The 22997-nt window shown below is 39.4% G+C and overlaps 1 protein-coding gene across 2 annotated transcripts in view; it reads left to right on the forward strand.

The window, feature by feature from the left end:
- The first annotated feature begins 542 nt into the window (after positions 1–542).
- The window catches only part of STAC (SH3 and cysteine rich domain), a 353663-nt gene continuing 331208 nt past the window's right edge, over positions 543–22997 (forward strand). The window contains exons 1-2 of one of the 2 annotated variants that reach the window (XM_070776015.1): positions 543–697; positions 2106–2291. The gene's annotated coding sequence lies outside the window, so the exon portion shown is untranslated. The remainder of the gene's footprint in view (positions 698–2105; positions 2292–22997) is intronic. The other variant, XM_070776016.1, reaches the window with a different exon arrangement.

The following is a 22997-nucleotide window of genomic DNA, read 5'->3' on the forward strand; positions in this document are numbered from 1 at the left end:
GATGCAGATTCCATTCCTGGGTGGGGAAGATCCCCTGGAGGAGCGCATGCAACCCACTCCAGTATTCTTGCTTGGAGAATCCAGCGGACAGAGAAGCCTGGCGGGTTACAGTCCACGGTGTCGCAGAAAGTCAGACACAAATGACGCAACCGACTACGTATGCACACACAGCAGATTTTAAAGCAGTTGTCCTTACCCCAAGGGCTTCCCAGGTGGCGTTAGTGGTAAAGAACCTGTCTGCCAATGCAGGAGACATAAGAGACGAGGGTTCAATCCCTGGGTCTGGAAGATCCCCTGGAGGAGGAAATGGCAACCCATTCCAGTAGTTTTGCCTGGGGAGTCCCATGGACAGAGGAGCCTGGTGGGTTACAGTCCATGGGAGTCGTAAAGAGTGGGACATGACTTAGCGGCTGAGCACCGCTTACCCAAAGGGCTGCGCTTGCCACCACGCGGCTCTCTATTGCAAAAAGAGCCGCAAGTTCCAAGTCTCGCGAAAGTTTTCCTTTCCTGAGAATTTGGTACAAGTCGCGCGAGAATGGCTCGTCCGTTCATAAGGCTGCATGAGACGCAAAGGTGAGGCGCACTGGAAGATTAAGAGGTCCGTGCTTCTAGTATGTTCGCGCTGTGTGTGGCTTAAGACTCGGGTTGTAGACGCTCACACCAGGCTAGTGGTCTGGCAGGAACGTTGACCTTAGAGGTGAGTCACGTGATATTCCTCCCAGGGCTGCGAGTTCACTTAACCTGTGTTTCACCCAGGTTTCTCATTTTCGACTTCTGGGCCTGTGAGGCGCCGACTTTGCGGTCCAGGGAGACAGACCCGAGGGTCCCTGTGACAGTGTGTGCGCGCCTGCGCGGTGTTGGGTCGGGGGCGGGGGGGAGGAGTGAGGAGGGTGGGGGGAATCTGAGGCAGTAAGATGAGGGCGTGGAAACAGTGGAAGAACCGGCAGTGGCCACACTAAGCATTTATAAGTGAGAAACGCAAAAAAAAAAAAAAAAAAGCGTATCATGAAGCAAACCAAGAACGAGGATTTCAGCCCCATTATTTCAATTATGTTTTATGATGGGGGCCCGCTTTGTGTTCCAAATAGGGTAGGGTGCCTGCAGAATTTGGCCTTGGTTGGAAAATCTGATTTGTGTGGTGGGCTGCGGTCCATGGGCTCGATAGGAGTCGGACTCGACTGAGCGACTTCACTTTCATGCATTGGAGAAGGAAATGGCAACCCACTCCAGTGTTCTTGCCTGGAGAATCCCAGGGGCGGCGGAGCCTGGTGGGCTGCAGTCTCTGGGGTCGCACAGAGTCGGACACGACTGAAGCGACTTAGCAGCAGCAGCAAACCACAAATAGACTGCAAGAGTCAACTTTTGCAGCAGAAAGACAAACTAAAAATGCCCTGGTCCAGAATTTTACCTGAAGGTAGGCCACAGTTTGGTGTAAGGAACAGTATTGAGTGCCCTTTTTTTTTTTTTGGCTAGACTCTTACATTAGGCTAACTTTTCTCCAGAGAGCCAGTTGCAGTTTTCCCATTTGGATCTTAGGTCATCTGGAGATGGCATTTGCTATGTTTCAAACCCACATTTTGCCCTGCCTTTTTCTCTCCCATTTCCGTCTTTTTCTCTTAACTCCATGCAGCTAGTTTTTGAATGGCTCCATCTGTTGGTGCATGCTGCTCCAGTTCCTGCGCTAAACATCAGAGTTGAAACAGTTTATCACAGCTTCAGCCTGTCCACCTGTTGAGAGCCGGCTATTAAATTTCATTGCCTGTGTCGCCTACTGTCTGGTTTTCTAGGACTGCGGTCCTGCAGTTTTAAATGTCAACACTTTTTTTCCATGGAGGAACCCTCCTGCCTTAATCTCACTTTTCATCTTTTTAAACACATGGCTTCTTTCAAAGCTTTTTCATTCTATTTTCTGAATATATCCATTAGCCAGGAAGAATTTGCAGCACTTTAATTACTGTTTAATGAACTAGGGATGCTGATAAATGTTTAAAATTATATCATGCAGGTGTAATTATTTCTATTTTATTCTGTCACACTTTGTATCCTGAGGAAGGTTTTTTTTTCCTGATTATATGTTACTGTGTGTTGTGGTTTCTCTTGTCCAGGAGTGATGGTCCAACCCACTCTTCTACAGAAATCTTTCCAGGTGCCTTTCCCAGTGGATGGGAGTCTATGTTCTGCACCCCCAGGAACCCTGGAGAATGGAAGCTGGAGAGATGGAGAAGTAGACCCAACACAGAAGAGGACCATCCCTCACCACCATCACCAGCCTTCCTTATGGTGTGCTTCCGGTACATTATCTCCTTTAAGACTCACTTAGTCCTGCACCTGAGTTAGCCTTGGTGTCTGAGAGGAAGTTGAAGATCAGAGACATGAGACACTTTCAAAGGTCATGTGTCAAGCAAGTGGCTGAGTTAGAACACAATATTTTTGAGTTCTAAACCTGTGTTTTTCCCTGTATCCCGAAGTTTAAGGACTTCAGGTCCTGGCTAGGACCAGCATCGTGCTTGCTCGCCTGTGCTCCTTTAGTCCCTTCAGAGCCATTTTCAGTACAGTAGTCCCCACTTATCCCTGGGGGATAAGCTCCAAGACTTCAGTGAATGCCTGAAAGTCTGGGTGGAACCAAACCCTATATATACTATGTTTTTTCCAATACATACATACCTATGATAAGGTTTAATTTATGCAGTAGACACAGTAAGACGTTAGCAGCAAAACTAATAATAAAATAGAGCAATTATAATATACTGTAATAAACATTATGTGAATGATTCTCTTTAAAAAATATCCTCTCTTTTAAAAAATGCCTTTTCTGTCTTAACTAAGCACTTAATACACATTGTGGCTATAACTTCTGCAGCTTCAGGTACAACAGCAAAACTAGCACAGATTCCTTTTTCCTTCTTCATAATTTCACAGATAGAAGATTGGGTTTTACTCTAGATCTTAGCAACCTTAGCATATGACTCTTTTTCCCCCTTAAGTTGAGAATTTTCTCCTTTTTACCTGAAGGAAGCAGTTTCCAGCTTCTCTATGGCATTTCTGAATTGCTAGTATCACTATTCTTATGCTTTGGGCCATTAACTAAAAGAAGGATTACTTAAATACAAGCACTGTGATACCAAAACAGTCAAACTGATAACTAAGTGACTAAGGGCAGGACAAGCTGGACAAAGGCATGATTCACATCCTGGACTGGGTAGAGCAGGGTAGGGCAATATTTCACTACACTACCCAGCATGGTGTATAGTTTAAAACTTATGAATTGTTTGTTTCTGGAGTTTTCTGTTTAATATTTTTGGACCATGTTTGAACATGGGTAACTGAAACCTCAGAAAGCAAAACCATGGAGAAGGGAAGACTGCTGTATCAGCTGCAGGGTAATAATAGTATTAACAGGACACTTACTGAGTTATCAAGCTTTCTAGAAAATGTTAAGAGAAAGTTGGGTGTGTCGTTTTACTGGTGAATAATATAAATTATTTTAAAAATTAAATAGACAGGGGATACATTAATGGTGCATGTCATGCGATTAAATGTCCCTAACTTTAAAAGACAAAATGCAAGCTCAGGACACTGATTTTAGAAGCTCGCATCAGGCTAGCCCCCAAAGCTACTCTGAAGGCCCACATTCCTTCTCTGCTACAAAGTCTAATAATGTTGAAAATTGAGAAACATTGTTTTTGCTTAAATACCTTCTTGAATGGATTATATTTCTTTTTGCTAGTGATTCTGCCATTTCCTTGAAGGTGGGGACTGAGAGAGAGAAGTAAGGATCTAAGTATTCCCTTGTGTACAGATGGAAGTGTCCAGACAAAAAGATGGTTTTACAACGTTTACAATTTGTGGTGCTGCCCTTCCCTCACAACTGTATGTTTATGTTTAATGTGGATGTCAGCATTCTTGCCTTCTAAGGTGGTTGACCTAGTTGTCAGTCACAAAGTAAGACCGCAGCCTAATAGGTTAATGGCAGATTGTACCTTTGAGAGGCAGTATTTGAAGAGTATGTCATATATAAAAGAGATGAATCTTCAGGGAAGAAAAAATAAGGTTGGCCTTAGTGTTTGGAGCTTAGAAAAGTAAAAGAAGGAACTTTGACTTCTGTTCTGTTTCTGAAATTTAGCGTGACTCTCTAACAGGACTGGAGGACTGCAGTCTATTCCAGAAAGGCAGAGAGTTTTTGAAATTGATATCCAACTGTCTAAGATGATGTGGATATGCTGGTGTTCCGAATCAACTCTTCAGTTGAAACCTTTGGCTTCATTTTCTCCATGTTAAGTTATCAGTGTTATTTTGTGTTACTCCCAGTGATTGTCATTCTGAGGCTGCTGCCTGGTCTCTTGGGACATTAATATTTATGATTGTCAGTGCCCATATCATTGCTCCTGGCACAAATTAGCAACTTATTTAAGCTCATCAAAAATAGATCCACTCTTCCTGTAATGAGTATCATTGCCTTTGTGCTTAAAATTATAAATGGCCGCTTTAGTGTATGTGCTAAATTTCTTGAGAAAATTCTAGTGCAAAAATGAAACTAGTTTGTTAAATGGCTATTGTAAAAGAAATCCAAAACTCTTAATAGCAAAAGTGTGGATTTTGTTTCTTTGCTTGTTTTTTTGACATATTTTATTTTAAAAATGTGCTTAAAAGTTAAATGGTTCTAAACGGCTGAAAGTGAAAAAGATACCAGTCTAATTGATGTCTTTTCTTATACCTGAGTCCCACTACCGAGAAGCAAAAATATTCAACTCTATTAGCTATTTGTTCAGGTATTTATATTAATATTTCTAGATGTCATGTTTACATTGTGGTTTGTGGATTTAGACATTCAGATGTCATTTGTTGATTTATTCCTGTGATTTATTAGGGCTTAGTGAGAACACATGCCCACCTGCACATTTCTTCTCTATATTGCCAGTATATATACTCTGGTTAAATCAGTACTCAGTGTTTATGTTTATTGCTGAAGTAACTGACCTCACTGAAATATACTCTCAAACAGTCAATTCCAGTTAGTGAAACATGGCTTTGTTTTGTACATTGCATTTTTTTTTCTTTTCTATGTATTTATTACAAATTCATCCAGAATGCTTTCATTTTTCACTCATTGTCCCAGAACTTTCCTGCATTATCCAGAGTTGATCCTTTGTTTCATGAATCCTGTTTACTCATTTCTTGGTTTGTTCTACTTCTTAATAGAGTACATCCTTCAAAAGTTTTCTAAGAAAAAAGGTAGTGAAAAGGTGGCTGTCATTCTATTTATTTTAACCTTGAGTGGTTTGGCTGGGTATAGAATCCTATGATGGAACTGGTTTTTCTTCAGAATTTTGGATGCATTGTCTTTTAGTTTTCAGGAATGCTGCTAAGAAGTCTGAAAACATTACTTTTGATCTTTTGTGCTTTACATATTTCTATCTATGAAGGTTTTATTTTTCCACTTAATTTCTAATGTTCTGAAATGTCATATAATATGTCCTGGGGGAGGTTGTTTTCTGTTCATTGTAGCAGACAGGCAGAAATGGTCCCTGTCAGCGTCATGTATGGATGTAAGAGCTGGACTGTGAAGAAGGCTGAGCACCGAAGAATTGATGCTTTTGAACTGTGGTATTGGAGAAGATTCTTGAGAGTCCCTTGGACTGCAAGGAGGTCCAACCAGTCCATTCTGAAAGAGACCAATCCTGGGTGTTCTTTGGAAGGACTGATGCTGAAACTGAAACTCCAGTACTTTGGCCACCTCATGCGAAGAGTTGACTCATTGGAAAAGACCCTGATGCTGGGAGGGATTGAGGGCAGGAGGAGAAGGGAACGACAGAAGATGAAATGGTTGGATGGCATCACTGACTCGATGGACATGAGTTTGGGAAAACTCCGGGAGTTGGTAATGGACAGGGAGGCCTGGCGTGCTGTGTGTGATTCATGGGGTCGCAAAGAGTCGGACACGACTAAGCAACTGAACTGAACTGAACTGAACGGTGAGATATTTTGTTATTTCTTTAATCCTTCCCACACTTTACCTCATTATTTCTTTATGATAGTTCTACTATAATTTTTTATCTTCTGGATTTTTTATAATTTATTTTCTGTTTTCCATTTTTGGCTTTCTTGCTCATGTTTCTAATTTGCCTCCATTTTATTTTAGTAATTTCTATCATTTTTAATATTCAAATTCATTTTTCATCCTCTAAACCTCCTATAAAAAGTTGTATTATATTTTTGTTTCATGGATATAATATCCTTTCTTATCCCTTTGAGGATATTAGAGGTATTGTTTCTCATAATCTTTCTTTTCCTGTTCCTTTTATATAGTCTCAGTTTCCTCTGACTTCTTTTTAATTAGAAGCTCTTGTCAATTTGATTGTCCCTGTATGTCCATTTATATTTAACAGTGAAATATTAAATTTGTGATAAAAAAAAAACTCTGCATACCTGGAAAAGATTTATCTACTGGTAGAATTCACTGTAGAGCAGTTGGGTTTTGAAAGAGTGTACCAGTTTCTGGGTCTTTTTGTGTTAGGCTGGTCTTCTGTATAAGAAAACCCTTTAATATTTTGCCTGAAGTGTATACTTGGCTGCTAACAGTCTGGGAAGCAAGAGTAAGAGAGCAGGCTTTCTTTTAATGCCATTTCAGCCTTGTGTTCAGCCTTCTCCATTGTTCTTTGTGTTCTTCAGTCAGTGGATTCTTGTCATTAACCTTTTCCTGCTTTGGTTGGGAGGTGGGAAAGGTAGTAATTAGTTAGCCGTGTGGAGTAGCAGAGGGTACTTGAAGGTATAAGCTTTCCATTTGTAAACTTTGAAGCATTTTCCCTGTTTGAAGCCCATGTGCCATTTCTAGCTTCTATAACACCAGTTGACTCTAAATCCTGAAAATATATAGGGCATCTCAGGTCTAATTCTCACCAGAAAGATTTTCCTCTTGAAGTACTTAGTTTTTCTAGTCTAGTTTTCTCAAGTAGGGTCTCCACTCTTCAATCTGCATACTGTCTCCCCAGAAGGTATGGCTATCTCCAGTCCACTGCTGCGACGTTTCCTACCTCTGCCCCACTATTTATGTATTTTATTTGATTACTAGTGTTTTAATGTGATTTTAGAGAGGGATCATATTAAAATTCCTGTGTTAATTCTTAAAATTCTGTTTAAATTAAGATAGGCACCATGGTTTGACTGGAAGGAGTTTCTTTTCTACTAATTAGGGGAAAATAAGAGACATAAAACATGCCCTATGTATCTTTAAATTTTAGCATCTGAGATCTGCTTAACTATGACTAAGTAAAACTATTTTTGCTCCGATCTTCAGTCCTTAACCAATCCTCAGTCCTTAAATCCACTAAAATTTAAATATTGAGTAAGGAAATGGCTGCCACCCAACCCACAAATCCCGAAGCACACCAAAAATTTCTGTGAACTATTCCCTGAGGTGAAAACACCAACACATCTAATTTGAGGCTATGCAATTTACAGCTCATCCTGGTTCTGAAATCTAGGCATAGCCTAATTCATGTAGTAGTAGAAGTATGGTATCTCATACCAGTATGAAATATATGACACTAGTTTAGCTGCTGGGAGAAGGCAATGGCAACCCACTCCAGTACTCTTGCCTGGAGAATCCCAGGGACGGAGGAGACTGGTGGGCTGCCATCTGTGGTGTCGCACAGAGTCGGACATGACTGAAGCGACTTAGCAGCAGCAGCAGCTTAGCTGCTGGCTCAGGAGTGATAAGGAAACGTTTATTAGAAAATGGAAAAATGGAAAGTAACTTACAAATAGTAACCTGCAGTAACTTGGTGCATGCGTGCTAAGTTGTGTCCGACTCTGTAACCCTATGGCCTACAGCCTGTCAGGTTCCTCTGTTCATGGGAGTTTCCAGGCAAGAATACAGGAGTGGGTTGCCATTTCCTTCTCCAGGGGAACTTTCAGACCAAGGGATTGAACCTGTGTGTCATGTCTCTTGCGCTGACAAGCAGCCAGGGGTAGGGGGTGGGGTGGGAGTCTTTACCACTAGCGCCACCTATAGATACTGCTGAGCCAAAAGCAATTGGGTATATTTGACAAGGGCTTCAGTCGTGTCCGACTCTGTGTGACCCCACAGACGGCAGCCCACAAGTCTCCCCTGTCCCTGGGATTCTCCAGGCAAGAACACTGGAGTGAGTTGCCATTTTCTTGTCCAAAAAGAGAGATATGAGCTAGTTAAAATAATTGGCTAATTTGAAAGTGGAAATGAAAAGAGATTAAATAGAACTCAGAAATTTGGTACAACATAGAGTCAGCATAGCTTATTTCTTTTATACTGAAAATGCAAGAGATAAATTTGAGAAGGTCTTAAGATCCATCAAAACTCAGCCTTTTGGAATAGATCAAATTAAGACTATGACCTTCACCTCTAAAGGTAAAGTTACAATATCAAAGTGAATTAAGAAGCCTCAAAGCAAAAATAAAAATAAGGGCATAGCATTATAAGAAGAGGGACACAACGTTTCTGGAATAGCTCACCAGCTCTAGGGTAATCTAGTTTAAAGCTAGAGATATGAGGACCAAAAAACCCCAAAGAAGCACAATTTATGTGAAAAACATGTTCTTAAAAAGATCTCTGGCACATGTAACTTTCTGGAATGGAATGCATGAGAAATCTCTTACATTTTGAGAGTTTGCTGTCAAATATATATCATAAGGCTGCATTTAAATATCCTGTAAGTGAGTATTGGACACCTACCGATCATGTTCAGAATAATGAAAGTGAAAGTGAAAGTCACTCAGTCATGTCTGACTCTGCGACTCCATGGACTATACAGTCCATGGAATTCTCTAGGCCAGAATACTGGAGTGGGTAGCCTTTCCCTTCTGCAGGGCATCTTCCCAAACCAGGGATTGAACCCATGTCTCCCACATTGCAGGTGAATTCTTTACCAGCTGTGCCACCAGGGAAGCCCAAGAATACTGTAGTGGGTAGCCTATCCCTTCTCCAGCAGATCTTCCCAACCCAGGAGTTGAACCAGGGTCTCTTGCATTGCAGGTGGATTCTTTACCAACTGAGCTATCAGGGAAGCCCCATGAGCAGAATGAGGGCTGGGAAAGTTGTGCACTTGTAAGAAGAGTGTGTTCCTCAATGCCCACTTCAGAGACAGCCAAAGAGGAGAAAAAGGAAGAACCCTACAGACTGGGGCCAGGGATCACAAAGAACAGTGGACAAGGAAGCTCTTCCCAAGAGAAAAGCTTTTCCCAAGAGTTCCCAGGACTCAAGCATGGGATCATTCTTCATCCAAGAGTGGGCCCTTCACAGTGTTGACCTAGCTAGCCATGAAAGGGTTACTTTTCATGTTTTAAAAAAGTTATCTTGAAAATAACTCAGAAAACTGATCTTACAGAAACTTTTACAATTGAAAGGTCTCTTCTCAGTTCTGTTATATAAACCTTGGATAATGCTTATTTTGAACTTCCGTGAGATTCACTGTAGTAATTAAAGTGTTATTTCCTGGAGATGTGTTCTGTCACTGATTCCTCCAGTGATAAAGAACCTGCCACACTGAGCTATGACAAAGTTAATTCCAATATATGGAGCTGATGATAATGAGAGTAATCCAGGAAAGTTAATAATTTAAAAGAAATTTAATATTCTTTGGATATTTGTTTGACTTTTACATGAAGATGTTATTAAGAGTCTAATTTTATATGGATGGCCAGTAAATACATGAAAAGATGCTCAGCATCACTAATGATTAGAGAAAGGCCAAGCAGAGCAGTGTTGAGGTACTACTTCATCTTTAAAAAGTCTGTAAGTAACAAATGCTGGCGAGGGTGTGGAGAAAAGGGAACCCTCCTCCATTGTTGGTGGAAATTTAAGTTGGTGCAGCCATGATGGAAAACAATTTGGAGAGTCCTCATAAAACTAAAGATAGAGCTACTGTGTGACCCAGCAATCCCACTTCTGGGTGTATATCCAAACAAAACGCTAATTCACAAAGTTACATGCACCCCTGTGTTCAAAGCAGCACTATTCACAGTAGGCAAGACGTGGAAACCACCCAAATGTCCATTGACAGATCAATGGATGAAAAAGATGTGGTACATATAGACGATGGAATACTACTCGTCCATAAAAAAGAAAAAGCTCATGCCATTTGCAGCAACGTGGATGCAACTAGAGATTATCGTACTAAGTGAAGTACGTCAGAAAAAGACATACCATATGGTATCCCTTATGTGAAGAATCTGAAATACGACACAAATGAACCTATCTATGAAACAGAAACAGAATCAGGGACATAGAGGACCACTTGTGGCTGCTGAGAAGGGGATTGGGGAAAGGATAAAGTGCTAGGTTAGGATTAGCAGATGTAAGCTTTTTATGTATAGAATGGAAATAAACAGCAAGGTCCTACTGTATAACACAGCAAGCTATATTCAGGAGCCTATGATAACTCCGGAGTTGGTGATGGACAGGGAGGCCTGGCGTGCTGCAGTCCATGGGGTCACAAAGAATCGAACACGACTGAGTGACTGAACTGAGCTGAACTGATGATAAATCATAATGGAAAATAATAAATTAAAAGGGAATGTATATATATATATGTATATATATATATATATATAACTGAATCACTTTGCTATACAGCAGTAATCAACTTTGTACATCAACTATACTTCAATTAAAAAAGAATCTGATATTAACAAAAATTGTATACTTCTTTCATTTTTGTCAAAAATAAGGAAGTTTTACATGCATTATATATAAAACATTTTTTAACATTTGTGTTTCTTTCATGTCACTTTTTTTCACCCACCATTTGTATTTGGATAGTGTTATTCTTTAACAATCAGCCAAAATAAAATTAACTTCCATGAATACGTGTGTGCATGCTAAGTTGCTTCAGTTGTGTCCGACTCTTTGTGACTCCACAGACAGAGGAACCTGGCAGGTTCCTCCATCCATGGGATTCTCCAGGCAAGCATACTGGAGTGAGTTTCCATGCCCTCCTCCAGGGGATCTCCTGCGTCTCCATAGGGAACCTGCGTCTCCTATATCTTCTCCATTGGGAGGTGGGTTCTTTACCACTCACACCACCTGGGAACCCCAACTTACATAACTTAATTATTAAAATTATGTTAAAATTGTGTTTTAATGTTTGTTTCTAGCTTTCACACTGAAAACTGTGGTTCTTAAGATCTGTTCATCCTCACTTTTTATAGTGACTTTTCAAACCAGACATCATTTGGGAATGAAATGAAAAATATTAAGTATTTGCATATTAACATAAACTTTTTTTCCCTGAAAATATCACCATGGCATGCAGGAAGCCATGTGGTTTTAGGATATCTGTGGATTATAAGCCCCGAGTTCAAGCGATTGTTGAAGGGCTGCTTACACTGGTGGTTCTATACTGATGTAAAACTCCTCTCTAGAAATTTACTATTGCTAGCAAGAGTTTTCCTTTTTAATTAACATACTCAGATTCTATTCAGCAGGACCAGGCCCAGGTTATATTTTTCTCATCACTTAGAATTCTGCTTGGAAACCTAAGTTTAAGTCTGTGATGTTCTCTTGCTTCTGTCGAGTGGGATTGCTCTTCTGGCTTATTCTTCAGTCAGCTCCTGGTTCTCATTATGCTCACTGAGCAGAAGCTTATGTTTGGAAATTCATTGAGGATTTTCTGTCTTTAATTGATTTGGTAATAATTTATATTTAGACTCTTCATATACTGATTAATGCCCAATGAAGATTGTCTCAATCAGGAGCAACCAAGACAGTTGCAATTCCCACAGCTTATGCTAAATGTGTGAACATACTGAGAAAAGTGAAGGCAAAAACTTAGACTCATTTTTGGAGATTTCCCTTGCCCTACTGACTTCATGGAACTGAATATTGAATACGTTTTTTTTTTTTTTTTTAATTTCTTATTCTATTTATGGCTGTGCTGGGTCTTAGTTGCTGTGCAGGCTTTCTCTAATTGCTCTCTAGTTGTGTTCCACAGGCTTCTCATTGTGGTAGCTTTTCTTGCTGCAGCTCATGGGCGCCAGAGCACGTGGGCTTCAGTAGTAGCGGCATGTGGGCTCAGTTGTTGTGGCTCATGGGCTGGAGAGCAGAGGCTCAATAGTTGTGGCGCAAGAGCTCAGCTGTTCCACAGCATATGGGATCCTCCTGGATCAGGGCTTGAACCTGGGTCTCCTGTGTTGGCGGGCAGATTCTTTACCACTGAGCTACCAAGAAATCCCTGAATACGTTTTTATATATGAAAGTACCATTGCAAACAGAGGTGCCAGTTTATTCTTAATGTCACTAACAATAATCTGAAATGTTTGTCTTCTCTGCTTGCCTGTTGTCTGTCAGTAAGAATGGAAATATCTTAGAAAAGTATCAGATATCATATGAAACTAAATATTTCCTTTATTTTGAATTTTTCTAACCTTCTTCAGTTTCCCTTATTCTTCTTCCTGAGGAGAATATTCAGAGAAGTAAATTGAAAAGTGTGAAATCATTATGGTCTATACCTAAATGGCACAGATATTTCTAAGTACTACCTCTGATATACAGATGACACCACCCTTATGGCAGAAAGTAAAAAGGAACTAAAGAGCCTCTTGATGAAAGTGAAAGAGGAGAGTGAGAAAGCTGGCTTAAAACTCAACTTTGAAAAAACTAAGATCATGGCATCTGGTCCCATCACTTCATGGCAAATAGATGGAGAAACAATGGAAACAGTGAGAGATTTTATTTCCTTGGGCTCCAAAGTCACTGCAGATCATGACTCCTTAGAAGAAAAGCTATGACCAACCTAGACAGCATATTAAAAAGCAGAGACATTACTTTGCTGACAAAGGTCCATCTAGTCAAAGCCATGGTTTTTCCAATAGTCATAGTTGGATGTGAGAGTTGGACCATAAAGAAAGCTGATAACTGAAGAATCAATGCTTTTGAACTGTGGTGTTGAAGACTCAGAGGATGAGATGCTTGGATGGCATCACCGATTCAATGGACATGAGTTTGAGCAAGCTCCGGGAGTTGGGGATGGACAGGGAAGCCTGGCATGCTGCAGCCATGGGGTCACAAAGTGTTGGACATGACTGAGTGAACTGAATTTTCTTTTTTTGGTATAGTTGAACAATTGAAAAAATTATCAGAATACTTTAAAAGCTGCCCTTCCCAAAGGAAAGGATATTCTTGATGATGTGGTTAATAAAAAATGAGTTTTGTTTTTATTTAAAATGTCAAACTTCAAAATTAAGGCTCACCATAGTGGGCTAGGGTCTGTTGATACTTGGGAGAAAAAGCCAGACTCATTTGAGCATTCTAGTTATTTATGCTTAGAAATCTAAACCGAATCCAATAAACTTTGCAAGGTACAATACAGTTAAAACAGAGCTGGGTGTGATAGAAAAGACTATGAGAGATGATTTGTAAAATTTCAATACTGGCATGACCCTAGTAGACAGAAAGACAGCATGCTGTTCCTAGTGAATGCTACCCAAAACAATCTACTCCTTCAGTATAATCCCCATCAAAATTCCAATGTCATTCTTCACAGAAATAGAAAAAAATTTTACAAAAATTATTATGGGAACCACAGAAGACCCCAGATAGCTAAATCAATCTTGAGCATGAAGAACAAAGCTGAAGGCATCACACTTCATGATTTCAAATTGTATTACAAAGGTATAGTAATTAAAACAGCATGGTACTGGCAGAAACAGACATATAGATGAATGGAACGGAATAGAGAGCCTAGAAGTAACTGCATGCATATGTGATCAACTAATCTTTGACAAAGGAACCAAGGATACAGCATGAGGAAAAGATAGTCTCTTCAATAAATGGTGTTTGGGGAACTGGATATCTAGGTGGAAGAGAATGGACTGGAACTTTATCTAACTGAACATAAAAGTCAACTCAAAATAGGTTAAAGACTTAAATGTAAGACCTGAAACCTCAAAAATCCTAGGAAAAAACATAAGGCAAAAGCTCTTTGACCTTGATCTTGGTAATGAGTGTTTGGATTCATTGCCTGACCAAAAAGCACAAACAATAAAAGTAAAAACCAAAACCAAACTAAAAACAAGTCAGATTACATTAAAAAGTTTCTTCACAGCAAATGAAACAATCAACAAAGTGAAAAGGCAACCTATGGAATAGAAGATATTTGCAAGTAAATATCTGATGAAAGGATTAATATTCAAAATGTATAAGAAACTCAAACAACTCGATAGCAAAGGAAATTTAAATATGAGCAAGGGACCCAAATAGACATTTCTCTAAAGAGAATGTACAAATGGCCAATAGTTTATGCAAAGATGCTTGACATCACTGACCATTAAGGAAATGCAAATCAAAACCAAAATAAAGTATCACCTCGCATTTGCTAGGATAGCTGTTTTTAAAAAGTCAAAAGATACCAAGTGTTGAAAAGGGTGTAGAGAAAAGGCAACCCTTATACGGTCTTGATGGGAATGTAAATTGGTATGGTCATCATGGAAAACAGCATGGAGGTTCCTAAACAAAAACAGAACTACCTTACAATGCAGCAGCTCCACTTCTGGATGTGTATGCAAAGGAAATGAAATCAGGCTCTTAAAAAGATATCTGCACTCCCATGTACATTGCAGCATTATTCAAGGTAGCCAAATTATGAAGACCACCTAAATTTTTAAGGATAGAGAATATAAATTGCTCAACTTTAAACATAAAGAAATCCTGCCATTTTTGACAACATGGATAAATGTGGAGGATATTATGCTAAGTGAAATAAGCCAGATGGAGAAAGACAAATACTGCGTGATCTCATTTATGTGTGGACTCTTAAAAAAAAAAGGCATGGGGGAAGTGGGGGGAACTTCCCTAAGACTTCACCCTCCCAGTACAAGGCGCCTGGGTTCAATTGCTGGTCAGGGAACTAGATCCCACATGCTGCAACTAAAGATCCTGTATGCCATAATTAAGACCTGGCACAGCCTAAATAAATAAATATTCAAAACAAAACTGAGCTCATTAACAAAGACTTGAATGACAGTTACCAGGAGCTGAGGGTTAGGTAAAAAAGGGAGATGTTGATTATAACTTTAAGAGAGTAATAAGTTCTGAAAAACCAATGCATAACATCAGGTGTCTAGAGTTAATACTAAATTATACTTGAAATTTAATAAAAAGAATAGATCTCAGTGCTCATCACACACACAAAATAATAACTGTGAGGTAATGGATGTGGCAATTAGCTTGATTGTGGTCATCATTTTGCAGTGTGTACTTATATCAAAAGCATCACATTGTACACCTTACATATATACAATTTTGTCATCATATCTCAGTAAAGCTGGGATGGGGGGAGGTCATGATCCAGGAATTTTTGCCATGGAGTAAAGCAGACTTGAAGATGAGATACTACTTTCCCAGGTGTCGAGTTTATGTTGGGTGTGCTGCTAGCCTGTTTGGGGAAAAGGATATAAAGAGGCAAAGGTAGCTATTAGAATAAGCTGAAGGAAGAAGAAATTATTTTCTTGAATATGAGATCTATTGCAGAATACAAGTCCAACAAGGGGTGAGAAATATCTAGAGCCAGAACAAGGGAAGCCTGTCAGGCTGCAGTCCATGGGATCGCAGAGTTGGACACGACTGAGCGACTGAACTGAACTGAGAACAAGGGTGTAAGTGATGAGATAAGGGGCAGATAATGGGACTGATTCTTCAGCATTTTCACGTGCAGTATGTGTATTGCCTAATACTGAGAACAGCATGAGGAGAGTGTGATTACTTGTTTAGATGTTCTAACCACAAACTCGTGATTTCGTTGTAGACACAAAGCAACTCTAAGTAGGGAGAGAAGTGGAGAAAAACAATGTTTGTTAATACATCCTGGCGCAACTTTAAATCACATAACTTATTTTGGTGACATTTATTATTTTTCTCCAATTATGGGTAATTTGTTCCTGGAAAGCTTAAAAGTATAGAAAAGAATACAAATTATTGATAGTCACACTACCTTAGATTACTGTAAACCTCATAGGTTTTATAGAATTTATGCCATATAGCAGAACATTTCATATACTGTTTTATTTGCTTGCTGTTGTTATTGTCACATTATCAGCTATTTCTGGAAAAATTAATCTTTAGTGACTTCTTTTGGCCATTACTAAGTAAATTATTTGGGATATGTCAGAATTGCTCCTCAACCTTACATCAAATATTTATTTTGAAAAATTTTATCTTAAAAATGTATTACAAGAATCAAAAATAGTAAAGGTAGTGCTAATTTTTCTTTTTATTGTCCTGTATAGAGATTTGGGGATCCTAACACAGAAATGAACTCCCACTGGTTACATGGCCAAATGATTTTATTATCCATGTAGACAAAAAACTGTCATTGTGATCAGTGATAATGACTTTCAAAACTGAGTAATTTTGAGTTGGTATATTTGTTTTAGTGTAGAATAAAAAATTTTATCTGTTTAGTATTTAACACTAATTGCCTTCTGGAAATGAACTGTTTACTCACATACTAATTATAATTGAGTATTTCAGGATATTGGGTATGATTTTATGAATTAACTTAAAGGGGTGATGTGAATATGGTCGGAGAAGGCAATGGCACCCCACTCCAAGCACCCCACTCTTGCCTGGAAAATCCCATGGACAGAGGAGCCTGGTAGGCTGCAGTCCATGGGATCACTAGGACTCGACTGAGAGACTTCACTTTCACTTTTCACTTTCATGCATTGGAGAAGGAAATGGCAACCCACTCCAGTGTTCTTGCCTGGAGAATCCCAGGGACGGAGGAGCCTGGTGGGCTGCCGTCTATGGCGTCGCACAGAGTCGGACACGACTGAAGCGACTTAGCAGCAGCAGCAGTGAATATGGTATGAATATTCTAGAATATGGTATCTAGAAACTATGATAATCAAGGTGCCTTAGCAGTGTTACTACTACTGGGCTTAATCTTATGTCATCTAATGCAGAAAACCAGTAAGCTAATAAGCTGGGCTTTTTTCTCTAATTGAGGCCAGCTGGAATGATAAAGGACCTTGGATGACCTCCACTGTAAAAATAATTTCTATTGAGGAATGACTTAATTATATTGATTCAAAATATGCATTCAAACCATTCTCATAAACATAATAGGAAATGTATTTCTAAAGTTCAGTGTGCTGTTGGGTGGATGGCATGATAATCATAACATTTTTATGTATTAAAAGAAAAAAGGTTTCATTTAAGGCAACCCCTGCTTCCACAGGAAATAAACTTAAGCCCATTGAGTTTGATAGTGTCAATTGTTTTTAGATAGAATAGAATTCAGTTTATAGTCCAGTGCATTTTACTTGAAATTGGATGGCCTTCCAGTGTACTTGTGGAGGAAAAGTTGCTTAATTTCATTGATCCATTGTCTTTCTAATAAAATAGTGGAAAGCAAGCAAAAGCTACCAAAAGTACTTCCAAAAAAGTTGTTCTTTCAGTAGGTGAAAAAAAGGAAAATGTATAATTTTGTCTGGTCATTTATTGGACCCTTAGTATTTCTGCCTTATAATAAACACCTTCCCTTTCATTTTCTTCCCCTTTAAGCTGTATTTAGTAATGAAAGGCAGGGCATTGAGGGAGATTGAAGTTAAAATCAACACAGAAAGAGTTTTTACAGAGTCAAATAGACCAAAGCTGGTTCAATTTATGAGCCAGGAAAGCTGTTTCTTTACCAACCTGAACAAGCTCTGTACTGAGGCTATTGTAACTCACTCGTCCCACAGAGCTTAGAAAAAGGTTTTCTTGTTGCTTGCCCTGAGGTCCAAAATTGAATTTTCCAAGTTTAAGGGTAAAATTATTTCAAGAAAACCTATAAAATTGCTGGCTGCCTTTTTTTTTCCTTTGCTGAAGGTTAAATACGTAAAACTTTATTTTGCTCTGTGTTTTCCTCTCTCAGTTATCAGTATCTACCATAATGCAAAAAAAGCATTAATTATTAGGCTCAGTTAATGAACAGAAGAATTTCCTCTTACACCTCTGGTATTCATAGCAACCTCTTGCTGGTGGAAGCTGTTCTGAGAACATACTCACACAGAACAGGAGATGGAGCTCTTCACTAACACGAATTCAAGGTGCCTCCTGACTTTTCAGATTAACCTCCTTTACTTTATCCTACAAAATTCAGAGCTTCTCACAAATCAGGGCTGCCCCCATTTCCTCTGATTTTTAGTTACCTATGTTGGGAAGTATCGAGTTTGGGGAATCAAAGTCCTTCCAAAAGTCCTTCCAAAAGTCCTCACGGATCTTTTACTTCAAAATGATGAGAACATGCAGAAACAGCTCTGGGTCGCAGGGCTGTGAGATTTAGAGAAGAAAAGGTGGTATTCCTCACAAAGAATCATATCCCAAACTACAGGGCAATTTACCTGCAGCGTTTGACTGGAGATGTGGAGCTATTAATATTGTGTGTGTGTGTGTGTGTGTGTGTGTGTGTGTGTGTGTGTCTATGGCAAAGTAAGACCCTCGCCCTCTTTGACATAGATGAGTTCAGTTCCTTAGTTGTGTCCAACTCACATGCCGGGCCTCCCTGTCCTTCACCAGCTCCCGGAGCTTGCTCAAACTCATGTGCATTGAGTCGGTGATGCCATCCAACCATCTCATCCTCTGTCATCCCCTTCTTCCGCTTTTGATCTTTCCCAGCATCAAGGTCTTTTCCAATGAGTCAGTTCTTCACATCAAGTGGTCAAAGTATTGGAGTTTCAGCTTCAGCATCAGTCCTTCCAAAGGATATTCAGGTCTGATTTCCTTTAGGATTGACTGACTTGATCTCCTTGCATTCCAAGGGACTCTTGAGAGTCTTCTCTAACACCACAGTTCAAAAGCAGCACTTCGGTGCTCAGCTTTATTTATGGCCCAACTCTGACATCCATCCATGACGACTGGAAAAACCATGGCTTTGACTAGATGCACCTTTGTCAGCAAAGTAATGTCTCTGCTTTTTAATATGCTGTCTAGGTTGGTCATAGCTTTTCTTCCAAGGAGCAAGCAAAGCATCTTTTAATTTCATTGCTGCAGTCACTGTCTTCAGTGATTTTGGATCCCAAGAAAATAAAGTCTCTCACTGTGTCCATTGTTTCTCCATCTATTTGCCATGAAGTGATGGGACCAGACGCCATGATCTTAGTTTTCTGAATGTTGAGTTTTAAGCCAACTTTTCACTTTCCTTTTTCACTTTCATCAAGAGGCACTTTAGTTCCTCTTCACTTTCTACCATAAGGGTGGCGTCATCTGCATATCTGAGGTTATTGATATTTCTCCTGGTGATCCTGATTCCAGCTTGTGCTTCATCCAGCCCAGCAGTTCACATGATGTACTCTGCATATAAGTTAAATAAGCAGGGTGACAATATACAGCCTTGACGTACTCCTTTCCCGATTTGAAACCAGTCTGTTGTTCCACATCCAGTTCTAACTGTTGCTTCTTGACCAACATACAGATTTCTCAGGAGGCAGGTCAGGTGGTCTGGTATTCCCATCTCTTTCAGAATTTTCCACAGTTTATTATAATCCACACAGTCAAAGCTTTGGCATAGTCAATAAAGCAGAAGTAGATGTTTTTCTGGAACTCTCTTGCTTTTTCAGTGATCCAACAGATGTTGGCAATTTGATCTCTGGTTCCTCTGCCTTTTCTAAATCTAGCTTGAACATCCAGAAGTTCACAGTTCACATACCTTGAAGCCTGGCTTGGAGAATTTTGAGCATTACTTTGCTAGCGTGTGAGATGAGTGCAATTGTGTGGTAGTTTGAACATTCTTTGGCATTGCCTTTCTTTGGGATTAGAATGAAAACTGAGGCCTGTGGCCACTGCTGAGTTTTCCAAATTTCCTGGCATATTGACTGCAGCACTTTAATGGCATCATCTTTTAGGATTTGAAATAGTTCAACTGGAATTCCATCACCTCCACTATCTTTGTTCGTGGTGATGCTTCCTAAGGCCTACTTGACTTTGCATTCCAGGATGTGTGGCTCTAGATGGGTGATCACACCATCATGGTTATCTGGGTCATGAAGATCTTTTTTGATATAATTCTTCTGTGTGAAGTCTATGCAAGTGAAGCTATAAGGCCCCTTTTTCAGTCAGAGTGCTCTTACCAAAAGAAACAATGGAATTGCCCCTCTAGTTGGCTCATTTAATTCACTTACTTTTGAGAATAGTCATAGATACCCTCTTCCTGTGCTAACCTCTCTGAATATGATTTTTTTTTTTAACATTTCTACCTTTTCCAGCTTTGTTCTAGGCACAACTTCATTTCTTTTCCTTTATATTCTGTTCAATGGTAGGAAATAATTTTGGAAGTGAAAACCCCTCACAATTCATGGGAAGGAAGCAAAAGAGCAGTTTTAGCCATCACTCTTTCTGACAGAACACTAAAGAGACACAGTTCCTTTATACATTTAGTCTATTAGGAACTATTAAATTCATCACCCTTATTGCAAAGAATAATCCTGTTTAGGAGAAGCCTCTATGACAACTTAAGTGTAGCCATTATTGTTCACCATGGACATTTGGGAGTTTCCCACTGGATTCAACATTCCAATCATAGGGAGCTGCAGAAAGGGTGCTTAGCAGCTCACTCCTGGTTCACTCCTAGTGCATGCACTTACTGAAGAAGGACCGGCTGCAGAATGGGATTAGGTTATAAATGAGGGTAAGAGACGCAGGTTAGACCCCAGTTCACATCATCTTATCTCAGCTTCTCCCATTGCTAGTGAAGCCCAGGTGATGAGATCAACTGTGTCTAGCCATGCACCCATGGACAGCACTCACCCTTCCATGAGGTTTGTGAGCCCAAGAAGTCCTTCTTTTGCAGCCTCTGTGGGGCAGTGTTCTGTTTCCTTTCCTTCCAATTCAGGGGGAACCCTCTAAGAGAGCTTTCTTTGTGTCCTGCAGAAACAGTAAAACTAGTGGGGGGAAATGGCTTGATAATTTATCTATTTATAAGCACTAAAAAGTGAGAAGCCAAGGACTATTTCCTTTTTTAAAAAATGTAAAAAAAAATTGAGGTGTAGTTTATCTACAAAATTATATGTTTCAGGTGAACAACATAGCAATTCACAATTTTTAAGTTATATTCCATTTATAGTTATTATAAAGCATTGGCTATATTCCCTGTGCTATCCAGTATATCCTTGGAGCTTATTCATTTTGTACACAGTAGTTTGTGCCTTTTAATACCCTGTCCCTATCTTGCCTCTCCCCGCTTCTCTCTTTCCGCTGATAACCACTAATTTGTTCTTGATATCTGTGTCTGTTTCTTTTTCTGTTATATTCACTGTAACAAAAGTTTGTTGTATTTTGTTGTACAAAAGTTTGTTGTATTTATTCTTGGATTCCACATATAAGTAATATCATACAGTTTTTGTCTTTGTCTGACTTACTTTACTAAACATAATACCATCCAGGTTCGTCCATGTTGTCGCAAAAGGCAAAATTTCATTCTATTTTCATGGCTGAACAGTATTCCATTGTGTGTTTTTCTGTGCGTGTGTCTGTGTGCGAGATACAGTGTACATACGCTACATTAATAGTCTTTGTCCATTCATCTGTTGATGAACACTTAAGTTGCTTCCATAACCTTGGCAGTTACAAACAGTGCTATTATGAACGTTGGGTGCATGTACATTTTCAAATTAGTGTTTTCATTTTTTTTTTTCAGATATCGCCGAGGAGTGTAATTGCTGGTTCATATGATAGCTCTCCCACATGGCAGGTGGATTCTTTACCAGCTGAGCCACAAGGGAAGCCCAAGAATACTGGACTGTATAGTCCATGGGGTCACAAACAGTTGGACAGGACTAAGCGACCTTCACTTTCACTTTTCAGTTTCATAGTAGCTCTAATTTAGTTTCTTGAGAAACCTCCATAGTGTTTTCCACAGTGGCTTCACCAATTTACATCCCACCAACAGTATAGGAGTGTTCCCTTTTCTCCAAACCCACTTCAGCGTTTATTGCTTGTAGACTTCTTGATGATAGCCTCATTGCTAGGTGTTAAGTATTAGGTTGACACCTCATTGTGGTTCTAGTTGGCATATCTCTGATGGTTTTTGATGTTGAGCATCTTTTCATGTGCCTGTTGTCCATCTATGTCTTCTTTGGAAAAATGTCTATTCAGGTCTTCTGTCCATTTTATCCATTTAATCTGGTTGTAGAAAGGCTGAGGATCAGAAAGGGCATGATTTTTGTAGAGCCTGACTTTGCTCTCTATTATTCCCAGTCCTGTAAGTGGTAGAGACCTCGTAAATGGTTTCTAGACTTCTTTCCCAAATTTTTCCTACCATTTGGAGAGGTCAGAGGATATAATGTCCTGGGGGCCTCTCTGGGTTTCCAGGATTTCTGGAGTGATGTAGATAACAGTTGAGTTAGGATTTTACAGCAGAGCCTAGGGAAGATATTTTCAGAAAAGTGTTTTCACATATTTTCTAATTATGATGAATTTGTTAAAGAAATCCTAGTTCATTAGGTACTGTCAGTGATGTGATATATTTGATTTGTGACAAGCCAAAATCAGAATTTCTTCCTTCGATGTGTTTTGGAAATGGATAATGCACAGTACTCATTATGGATGCACACAGCATATCATCAGCCTGTAATTGTGTCCGTCGGCAACAATTTATATGTGATGCCCTGTCAGTCCCGTTGATAAGGAAAACCACTTGGTGGAGATTTGGTCAGTTAGGTTTGAGTTGTTGGAATTTGTTGGTTCTGTTAAACAGTAACAAGGAAAATAAGTGTTTTATTTAATTTATGTGGAAAAATTAAAACAAGTTCTGAGCCTAGAAAGAAGCTTCAGAAGGCTTTCAGTGAGGTACATTAACATTATGTTCTTGCATTCTGTCGAGATATGAAACAGTGCTCACACTGTGTGGTTCGTTTAGAACTCAATAGAAGAAAATTTAAGTACCTTTTCTGAAAACACATGTGTCCCTTTTTATATAATAAAGTAATCTATAATTACTTCCTTTAACATCAGCTGCAAAAAACCCACTTATAATTAATCACAACATCTG

This window comes from Bos indicus, chromosome 22, assembly GCF_029378745.1.
Source record: "Bos indicus isolate NIAB-ARS_2022 breed Sahiwal x Tharparkar chromosome 22, NIAB-ARS_B.indTharparkar_mat_pri_1.0, whole genome shotgun sequence".
NCBI lineage: Eukaryota > Metazoa > Chordata > Mammalia > Artiodactyla > Bovidae > Bos > Bos indicus.